At 46.1% G+C, this 11422-nt stretch overlaps 1 protein-coding gene across 1 annotated transcript in view; it reads right to left on the bottom strand.

The window, feature by feature from the left end:
• Window positions 1–11422, bottom strand: part of SAR1A (secretion associated Ras related GTPase 1A) — a 94406-nt gene that overhangs the window by 77870 nt on the left and 5114 nt on the right. The gene's annotated exons all lie outside the window — the stretch shown is intronic.

Below are 11422 nucleotides of genomic sequence, written 5' to 3' on the forward strand. Positions count from 1 at the left end.
CGATGCTCTCATCGATTTATCCCAAGTCATTTTATCCAGCAGAGCACTTTGAGGGTGCCACGCTACTCATTCCCTTTATCTGTTCTCTGTCCTGAGGCTGAGTTAGACTTAATCAGCCCTGAGACACGAGCCATTTCTCAATTTCTATCCTTTACTAGTTGGACATGAGCGATGCAGTTGCTACTCTCGTCTCTACTAATTCTGGTATTAATGGATTCTCTCTTTCCCATTCATCTCCACTTACGAAACAGCCCATTCTTTTTGAAGCCCATCTCCTGCATTATTGTGTCAAAAGCAGCTACAAGCACCCAAGACACACCACTAACAATCTGTTTCCCAACCTCTTGTCCTAAAATCACAAACGACATGATGTACTGCCTGCCTGTTAAGTGGCCAAAAGCTACTGTTCCTTTGCCGCCCTCCACTAGGTCCCAAAACCAAAGAGGAAAACATTCTGCTCCTTGCACCAAGCACTCTCTTGTCGGTTCGTCCTAAAGAATCAGACAGCTCTTCCGCTCCTTCCCCACATTTTATGACTTCTATTTCTGTCTTGGGTTACTTGTCCAAGTCACTGGCTCTGTTCTGCATACTATTCTGAAGTCCCGATTCAGGAAGCAGTTTCTATGTTGATCCCTTCAGAGAAGAGAAAGAACTGAATGAAATCGCTGAGCCCGAGGTTATTAGTCATAATCGGTAACTGGAATCGAGGAGTAACTCCTGAGCATTGCCAGGTGTGGCCCTTCCAAAAAACAAACAAAATACAAGTAGAATGGAGCAGAGGAAGCCGGTAAAGAATGGATTCTACAGTGGGAATTTAGCGCCAGGAGCATATTGAACGACTTTGCATAGCCCGTTCTCCAAGACACAAGGGAAACTTGGCCCAGAATTGTCCGTGAGAAATAATGAAGAGACTCTTAGAGATATAGGGTGAGGAAACAAGAAACTCCAAGTTGAGATGCACAACTAGGAAGGAGACCTAGAACTTAGAAGAGAGAAATTCTTTTCTCCCTTCCTTCCTTCCTTCCTTCCTTCCTTCTTTCCTTCCTTCCTTCCTTCTTTTCTTCTTTCTTTCTCCCTCTCCCTCTCTCCCTTCCTTCCTTCCTTCCTTCCTTCCTTCCTTTCTTCTTTTCTTCTTTCTTTCTCCCTCTCCCTCTCTCCCTCTCTCCCTCTCTCCCTCTCTCCCTTCCTTCCTTCCTTCCTTCCTTCCTTCCTTCCTTCCTCCTCTCTCCCTCTCCCTCTCTTCCCCACTCTCTCCCTTTCTCCCTTCCTTCATCCATCTTTCTTTCGTTCTTTCTTTCTTTCTTTCTTTCTTTCTTTCTTTCTTTCATTCCTTCCTTCCCTCTGTCCCTCCCTCCATCCCTCCCTCTTTACCTCTCTCTCTCGCTCTCTTTCTCCTTTCTTTCTTATTTTTTGTGCTGCCCGGGATGTAGCATGAGGCCTCACACCTGCGAGGCAAGTACTTTACCACATACCTACCCCTTAGAAGAAAAAAAAGAAGTTATTTGAAACCATCAATTTAGGCAATTGAAAACACGAGAGAATAGAAGATCACGTAAAGGACATATGTAGAGTCTCGATAAAGAAACAAATTACACGCAGCAGAAGGCTTGGGACAGAACCCTGAGGAAGACCAATATTCCAAGAAAGGCCGACAGAAGAGACGCCACAGTGGGATCTGAGAAAGGAGGTTAAGCAAGGCCGTGTGGCATCATGGACTCGAGGCTGAGGGGGGTCTGAGAGGCTGTGATCTGCGATTGCCTCGTCTAAAGCTTATACTGGGCAGCTAGGATAGAGAAGGGACCACTAGGACGATGACAGTTGGAAATATCACTCTGAACAAGAATAGAGTGATAAAAGGAGATAAAGGGATGTACATGATTGCAAACCATAATGACCAGTGGGGGGGGGGGAGGGAAGAGAGAGAGCATGAGAGAGAGCGAGAGAGAGAGAGAGAGGAAAAGAGATGAAAAATGTCTGCCTTAGAGGCACACTGGGGTTGGGGAGTGGAAAGCGGCAAACTGGGGACACTGGTGATGGGACATGTAACTGGCGAAGGGATGGGTGTTGGAACATTGTATGATTGAAACCCCAATATGGACAACTTTGTAACTGTCTATCTCAGGGCGATTTTAATTAAAAAATAAACAATAATAATATTAACAAAGCTTCTATACGACTGTCGTCTAATGGCTCTTCATGGCTGGGCCCTGAGCATCTATATTCACCAGGCTGTGCTCAGGGCTTACCCTGGGCTCTGTGCCCAGGACTCACTCCTGACTGCAGTGCCAGGGATTGAACTGGAGTGAGCTGCAGACAAGACAAGCCCTTTATCCTCTTAACTATTTCTCTGGCCCTGATTTTTCTTTTTTTCTATTTCTCCTCCTGGGACTGTGGGGAGGACCCTGTTTTCATACTCAATGGACGTTAAGTGTGTTGATGTGCACATGACACACACAGCGGTAGGGCGTTTGCCTTGCACGCGGCCGGCCGGCTCGGCCGACCCAGGTTCGATTCCTCTGCCCCTCCCGGAGAGCCCGGCAAGCTACCGAGAGTATCTCGCCCGCACGGCAAAGCCTGGCAAGCTAGCCGTGAAGTATTCAATGTGCCAAACACAGTAACAAGAAGCCTCACAATGGAGACATTACTGGGCCAGCTCGAGCAAATCGGTGGACAACGGGAGGACAGTGGACAGTGGTAAGTTGTCACATTTGCTCATGATCAAGAAGTTAATCACATGTAGTATAAAGCACTGCAGGCTGCAGCTCACATTTACAAGACCTGAAAATCTGCTTTGATTTCTCCACTTCTGAGAGTTGGGAACATCAAGGAAATGTGTTAAACTGACCCAATTTAGTTTCTCATCTGTCAAATCAGTATTCTTCACGTCTGTGGGTGGTAACATAACATAACCTACAAGTTATCTCCTTTTTTGGATTGGGGGGAATGACCATTCTTCCTGGAAACTCTTCTTTTCTTTCCACAGGCAAAGACACAAAAGTCTAAAAACTACAAATGCAATGGAAAGCAAAAAGTTCCATCAAATCATAATGCATTTCTAGAAAGATGGCATTCATCTGGGGAACATAAAGTAACAAAATAGGAGACTAACACCCAAGAGTGGCAGGAGTTTTGCTCCATGGCTTGGAGGCCAGCCACACATGCTAGGGGAAAAGGGAGCTCAGATAGAGAAAGGAGCACCAAATGAAGAGTGTTGGGAGGATCCTCCCAGGATGGGAGAAGCATGCTGAAAATAGACTATAGACCAAACATGATTGCCACTCAATGCCTCTTTTGCAAACCACAACACCCAAAAGGAGAGAGAGAACAAAAGGGAATGCCCTGCCACAGAGGCAGGGTGGGATGGGGGTGGGGGGGAGGGATGCTGGGACCTGTGGTGGTGGAAAATGGGCACTGGTGGAGGGATGGGTATTTGATCATTGTATAATTGAAACCCAAGCATAAAAATTTGTAAATCTACAACTGTACCTCATGGTGTTTCACTAACAAAAATGTTTTTAAAAAAATGTAAATGATGGAGAATGGGCACTGGTGGAGGGATGGGTACTGGATCGTTGTATAACTGAAACCCAAGCACCAAAAGGTGTAAGTCTACAACTGTACCTCATGGTGTTTCACTAATAAAACATTTTTAAAAATCATAATGCATTTCTCTTTTTTCATCATTTGTATCATAGGGTAACAGAATAATGTTCCAAGGCAGGAACTGAGCCTAATTTCTCAAACTCTGGGTCAGACCCTGTCTGGCGTTGCCGAACTAAATGTGCGGAGTCATGAAAAATCTTTTTTGAAATGAATTTTGATTTCTGATGAGCAAAAGTATATTTAAACACCTATTTTATATACTTGGAGTCACATACAAAAATATCTTGGTCGAAGCCTACATTCAAACCTCTTTCCTAATCTTTGCTTTCCAGGTGATTGAAAACTTGGCCTCACACAAAATTTCCACAGTTATGGTTCAAGACCTTCAACAGAAGCCATCCCCAACCCAGATTAAATGATAGACAATAACTTTGAGGAAAAAATATCACTGTCAAAACAGGGGCTTACAAGAAGGAAAAGCTAAGATGCATTGTTCTAGAGGAAACTGAAGGAGGTGATTCCGAGCAGGAGAGGTGATGAGGACAGATGGCACCATAAACACGTAAAATACGTTCTCTTCCTTGGGGTGATCAAAATGTAAATGTCAAGGAAGCAGCCTGGCTCCGCAGCTCTAACCTCCCCAAGGAGAGGAAGACCGAGAGGCAGGGAGAGATTGTTCCTCAAATAGAGAGTGATTTACTGATTGACCTGCCCCGGCTGAACGAATATCACTAATATCACTAAGCTTGGGATTTTCCACCCACATTCATTTGCTTGCTTGACAACAGCAGCACTTGTTGGTGATGGGATCCAAAGGCCTGGGTTTTGCAGCTAGCAAGAGAACACAAACAACTTGGGCAGACACCTACTTGGGGAGCTTTTGCCCCTGTAGTGACCACAGGCAGAGGCAGGGGAGGCCTGATTTCTTTCCATCCAGGACTGCCGTGAGGGCTGGATGGTGTGTTGGGTGAAATTAAATTTATACCTATTACTTAAACAGCCCCGTTCCTTCCGTTTCAAGTCTTTGGAAGCCACTGGCTGTGATGGAAATGTGGTCCTAGGTCCAAAAAAGCAGACTGGAGCCTGTGGTTGGCTGGTTTTATTTTTAGGATTAAAGGGGTCGCCATCAAGTCTCTTCTATTCTGAACCTCAGTTTCCCAAATATGGGAAGGAGAATTCACCATTCCTTTTTTTTTGCTTTTTGGGTCACACCTGGCAATGCACAGGGGTTACTCCTGGCTTTGTACTCAGGAACTACTCCAGGCTTCTACTACTTCAGGGGACCATATGGGATGCTGAGAATCAAACCCAGGTTGGCCACGTGCAAGGCAAAGGCCCTATCCGCTATACTATCACCCCAGCTCCCCCCCCCACTCTTTTTTTTAAGGTGTGATGGGGACAGACCTGGCAGTGCTCAGGGTTTATTCCTAGCTTTGGCTCAGGGGTCACTCCTGGAAATGCTCAGGGGACTGTAAGTAGCGCTGGGGATCAAACTGGAACCATCCACATGCAAGGCAAGGACCTTACCTGCTTATCTCTCTAGCTGGAGCCCACGATTCTAGAAGGAGTTGCCAAATTCTGAGTTTCCTGGGGCCAAATAGATGGCTCAATGGGCTGACCACATGCTTTGCCTGCAGAGGACAAGAGTTTGATCCCTTGCACCACGTGGCCCACTAAGCACAGAGGTGGGAGTAGCCCTCAGAATCACCAGGTATGGCCCCAAAAGAAAAATAAAAACAGTATTTGAAGTTACTGCTCAGATGGAAGGAGCTTTGAGTCTCCTATTCAGCAGTCTCATTAGGTGGCTTTCCACAAGATCTTAACTTCTTTGATACTTGGTTTTTCCATCTGAAATACGAAAATAATAATAAATATTTGCTGATGCTGAAAGTAGTCTATAGACCAGACATGATTGCCACTCAATGTCTCTCTTGCAAAACACAGTACCCAAAAGAAGAGAGAGAGAGAGAGAGAGAGAGAGAGAGAGAGAGAGAGAGAGAGAGAACAAGGGGGAACGCCCTTCCACAGAGGCAGGGTGGGATGGGGAGGATGGGGTTGGGAGGGATGCTGGGACCCGTGGTGGTGGAGGATGGGCACTGGTGGAGGGATGGGTGCTTGATCATTGTATAACTGAAACGCAAGCACAAAAATGTATAAGTCTATAACTGTACCTCATGGTGTTTCACTAATTAAAAAAAAGGGAGAAAAGAATAAATTAAATAAATATTTGCTTAGATTCACCTTCCTGATTCAACGGACTTTTTTTGCTTTTTGGGTCACACCCGGCAATGCACAGGGGTTACTCCCGGCTCTGCGCTCAGGAATTACCCCTGGCGGTGCTCAGGGGACCATAGGGGATGCTGGGAATCGAACCCGGGTTGGCCCCGTGCAAGGCAAACGCCCTCCCCGCTGTGCTATTGCTCCAGCCCCTTAACGGACTTTTGAGTATATTTACCCATGTACCAGGCAATGTCCCTATCTGAATCCAAATGGTGAGTGAAACAGACATAGGTCCTGTCCTCAGGGAACTGATGGTCTGTTCTAAGAAGTAAATAAATGACTGAACAGCTGACAAAAAGCTCTTAGTACTGCCCGGACATTCTACAGGTAACCAGGCAGTGTTCTGAGTTGATCATAAACATAATGACTGAAATTCAGCACCAGGTTGAGATGCGTTCATTCCTTTTTCAGAGATCCCTTTTCTATTTCAAAATGCTTGCATAAGATATTATCTGTGAGACATATTCTCTTGGAGGGGGAAATCAGCGGGGAGGGCTCACCCAGTGGTGCTCAAGGCTTACTCCTGACCCGTATGGGATGCGGGGGATCAAATCAGGGTGGGTTGTGTGCAAGGAAAACAACTTAATGCCTGTACTATCGCTCCAGCCCCTATAGGACTGTTCTTTTCTCATGTGTGCAAGACTCACTTCCATTTCACGTGCATCTACCTTCAGACCATTCCCAGCCACCTCTTAAAATAGACCTCTGACCTCCACCACACTCTGCATCCACTTACAATGCTTTAAGCCCACTCTTACTGTGTTTACAAGGTATTTATTAGTGATAAGTTCCTCCTAGCCTTAGGTCAATTTTAATACTAAAGCCTTTATAATTGAATCATATTGTAAAAGGGATATATTTGAGAACACTTGAGAGCATATTGAGAACACTTTATAATACAAGTTATGAGAAAGACTTAGTACTGCCTGGACATTCTGCAGGTAACCAGGTCACTGCTTAAGAAAGCTCTAGATATCAGGGAAATCTTAAAGATTGTGCACCTAAGTCTTAGAAAGAGCAACCAAAGCATTCACAGACTGCTGATGAGAATGAAAAATAGCATAGCAGCTTTAAAAAAAACACTTTTTCAGTTTCTCACATTAAACTATATACTTTTCATACATCGAAGCAAACCCACTCCTAGGCACTTGCCAAAAATAACCGAAAACATATAAAGGACTTGGATATGAATGTCCATCTCAGCATTATTCATAATAAATTCACAAACAGTGATAAAAATTTAAATGTCTATCAATTGATGAATGGACAAATAAAATGTGCTATCGGCACTGATGGAATACTTAAGAAGGGGCAAACTATAGGTACACACTACAGTCTGGATAAGTCTCAGAAACATCAGGCAAAGTGAGTCAGACTTGAGAGGCTACACACATATAACTTCAAAGAACACTCGAGGATCAGATTCTGATTATCTGGGTTGATGAGAGAAGGTTGATGACAGATTGGCATGAGAGAATTTGGGGAGGAATTCTGGGAATATCTACCATTGATGGTTATACAACTATATGAATTAAACCCATTGAAATATGCACTTCAGTGGGTCTTTTTTTTTTCTAATATAGGAAGGTGGGTCACTTTTATTGCAGGAAAAGTCCGCCTTAATCAAGAGATAGCTAAATTTAAAATATATCTACGCCTTGAAAATGACTATGCATAACTCCTGTGGTGGAATTTGCCAACTTTTTCTTTCCTTTACTTTGTTCAATGAGATTTTGGAAAGCTTCCACGATGATTATGGAATGTTTGTATAGCAAGAGAGAAAAACAACAATAAAATGCTATAAACGTAAATAATTATGTGATCCCACAAGGAATCTACTGTTGATTCAACATTGTTTGCTTGTAATGCAGCCCATTTGGGTCACCACTTTCTCATCTATCTTTCCTCAGTGGCACTTCTGGAGGGTGAGCCGAGGAACTGGATGTAAGAAGGTCCAGAGCTTAATAGCCATGCTTTGTCCCTCCAGTTTGGTTGGGTTTGGCTGGCGACTTGATTTGTGGATGAATGCACAGTAGGCTAATGATAGGGGGCTCTCATGCTCCTTGGCCAACTCTGCCCTCTATTCCAACCCAAATCAAGTCATGCGTCCGCCAGGCCTCAAGGGAAAGTCCTCTGCCTAGGGCTGGGCAGATTGTGGTTTGAGGGGTCCCAGCCAGGCGCCTGCCTCCAGCTCCCATGGATCGCTTGAGAGCTGCGTGGTCCTGGTGGAGTCAAGAGGCCATTCATCAGTGGAGACCCGCCATTAGAACGAGCGCTCACGCTCCACATGGTGGAATGGGACACGGAGTCCCTCCAGTTGGCCCTCTGGGGCAAGGGTGCTCAGTGTCAACAGTGCTCTGGCCTTTTCCCCTATCACACATCCAATTCATCTCCAAGCTTCCCGCCTGAGACCCAAGCTTCACCTTAGGAGACCTGGACAGCCGGGCAGGCAGCAAGGCTGGGCCGTCGGAAGAAGCCCACGTTGCTTATCCTCAGATGCCTTGGGGTGACTGTACAAGGCCTTCATAGGGCGCAGAGGTCAGAACACAGGCTCCATTGAAGATATAAAGCTACACTAATAAAAGTGACCTTCGAAGCTAGCATCTCATGGAGGGAGCATACAATTCCTCGTCACCCTCATCGGGAAGGAAAGCCCTGCAAAAATTCAGGGGGCACTTGGGAAGGAACAGGGAAATTGGACGAGCCACAGCTTTCTGGTTTGTCAGCCCCAAGTGCTAAGTTGAGGAAGATCTGGATTTCCCAGAGACATTATTTTCAGGAAATGCTTCCAACATCTTAAAACTGCACACCATAGTCCTAACTGTCCGATATCTTTTTTTTTAATCCAATATCTTAAAACTGCACACATTCTTTCTAAAATGAAGACTCGGGGGCCAGAGAGACAGTACAGAGGGTAGGGCACTTGTCTTGTACACAGTCAACTTGAGTTTGATCCCCGACATCCCATATGGTCCCCCACGGACAGCCAGGAGTGATTCCTGAGTGCAGAGCCCGGAGTAACTGAGCACTGCCAGGTATGAACTAAAAACCAAAATACAATAAAATACCCAAACAGTCATCAGTGGGTGAATGGATAAACAAAATATGCATAGACAGACAATGGAAGATTGATCAGTTTTATAAAAAGGAGGGGAATTCTGACTCCGACTACAACAGGAATGAACCTTAAAGGCACGATGCTTAGGGAAATGGGCCAGGTACAAAATGCAAATAGAATATGAGGGCTCTGGTGTGAGGTACCAAGAGTTGGAAAAGTTTTTTTGGAAAAAAAATAGAAAATATATAAAAATAGAATGGTGGTTACCTCCAGGAGGAACCTGGAATTATTGTTAAGTGGGTTGAGAGTTGCAGTTTGATATGTTTAAAAAAAAAATCGGAAATCAATAGTAGTTACACAGCGTGAATGAACTTTATACCTCTGAACTGGACACTTGAAAATAGTTGCTATGTTAAATCTTGTGCTCTAGGGGCTGGAGCAATAGCACAGTGGGTAGGGCGTTTGCCTTGCACACCGCCGACCTAGGTTCGATTCCCAGCATCCCATAAGGTCCCCTGAGCACCGCCAGGAGTAATTCTGAGTGCAAAGCCAGGAGTAACTCCTGTGCATCGCCGGGTGTGACCCAAAAAGAAAAAAAAAATCTTGTGCTCTACATTTTTTAATACATGCTCTCTCTCTCTCTCTCTCTCTCTCTCTCTCTCTCTCTCTCTCTCTCAAACACATGCACACACACACACTTCACATGTAACACACCCGTTCAGGAAATCATTAAGCCATATCTGTTACCATTTAGACCAAATTTCTGAATGATCAGGCAATACCTTTGATTGTTTTGGGTGGCTGGGAGGCACCTGGTGGTGCTCAGGGGGCCATATGTGGTGCCCAGAAAGTCATTCTGGGAACAGGTTCCAATGCCTTATCTCCTGCATGATATCTCCAACCCCTGACTGGTGTTTTAAAAAGAAATAAAACCAGAAACCAGAGAGATAGTACAGTGGGTGGGACACTTGCCTTCCATGCAGACACCAACCTGGGTTTCACCTCTGGCATCCCATATCATCTCTCAAGCCAGCCAGGAGTGATTCCTGACTGTAAAGCCAGGAGTTACCCCTAGCATTGCCACGTATGGCCAAAAACCAAAAAACAAAACAAAAAAAGAAAGAAAGAAAGAAAACTATGGTAAGATAGAGAGTTACAACCTAGAGCAGTTTCATGTTTGCTCTGCAGGCTCAATCTTTCAAAGCCTGTCTTGTTTTGGAGGAAACTAGGTATGGGGGTTTTGGTGGGAAGGTTGGCTTGAATGAATGAATGCCTGCTCAAGAGGGTGTGATTTGGGGGTTGGGGAGCATGAAAGGAAAAACACTTCCTAGGAGAGAAGTCCAAATGGCATCTCCAGCTTACAGTCCATCACGGGGCACTCTCCAGGCGTCTGAAACGACCTGTTCTTGGAACTCATTATAGAACCTGGAATCAGAATTCTTCGCAGCGGGAAGCCAGGAACGCTCTGAGACCGTGGCACTGATGGAACTGTTGTGATGGCACCCACCCTGGTACTGGCTATGGAGGGGGACACGGGCATGTAGGCCCTCTCCTGAGCCCCTCTGTCCCCCCACACAGACCCAGCTGGGGCCGTGATGGATCTTGGCACTTGACGTGGATCACAGATGTCGTACTCAAACATCCTCCATGTCAGCGGGATATTACAAGAGTAAACACAATAGACTCATTTCTCACGCAGACCAAGAGTGTGACATCCTGGAGCCAAGAGCTTTCTGGTTTACCAGCAGCCCAAAGACCTTGATGGAAATTTCCAGCTCCTTTCCATGTTACACCCTCCTCAGCCTCCTTGAAGGGGTGGGGACACACAACATGGGAAAACGTCAGAGGAGACATTTTAATTCACACCGGGCCCTTCTGTGGCCTGTGACCCCGACCGCAAGACTGAAATGGTAACAGTGTCTACGACTTCATTTCCCACTTCTACCTCATGGAGAGAAATCAAAGGACACAGTGTTTGGACAATGAACTGCATGAGCGCTCGGGAATTTCCCTGCACCCAGCATCTGCATGGATGGAACAGGGTTAAGTCATTGTGCGGGGTACCAATCCAGCCTCAAAAGTCGCAGCCTTGGCCAACTCCTGCAAACGCTTTGTTCCCCGCTTCTGAAAGTGGTCGCAACGCTGTTTTCTTTAGAAATGGCAGGAAAGGGTCTGGACATGGAGGGGGCTCTGTTCTTCGTCTGCAGGGAGGAAGCCTCCTTCCTGTGAGGTGACTGCAGGGGTGCTGGGTGAGAGCTGGCGGGTTGCAGGGCCTAGCTCCTTCTGTGGGCCCAACCCTTCTTAGGGCATTTCTGTGCCCAGGAAGGTTTGGTGAGCCCCAGCTCCCCACGCCCTCCTAAGGGGACAGGAAGAAAGGCCAGGGGAGGCTTTGCACCTGCTCCTCCAGCGTGCAGAAAGTGCGGGTCTAGAGGCGGAGCCGGGCAGAGGCTTCCCCTGCCTCCTGCCCTGGAGTGGACACGC

This window comes from Sorex fumeus, unplaced genomic scaffold (genome assembly GCF_029834395.1).
Source record: "Sorex fumeus unplaced genomic scaffold, SorFum_2.1 ptg000020l, whole genome shotgun sequence".
NCBI classification, from domain to species: domain Eukaryota; kingdom Metazoa; phylum Chordata; class Mammalia; order Eulipotyphla; family Soricidae; genus Sorex; species Sorex fumeus.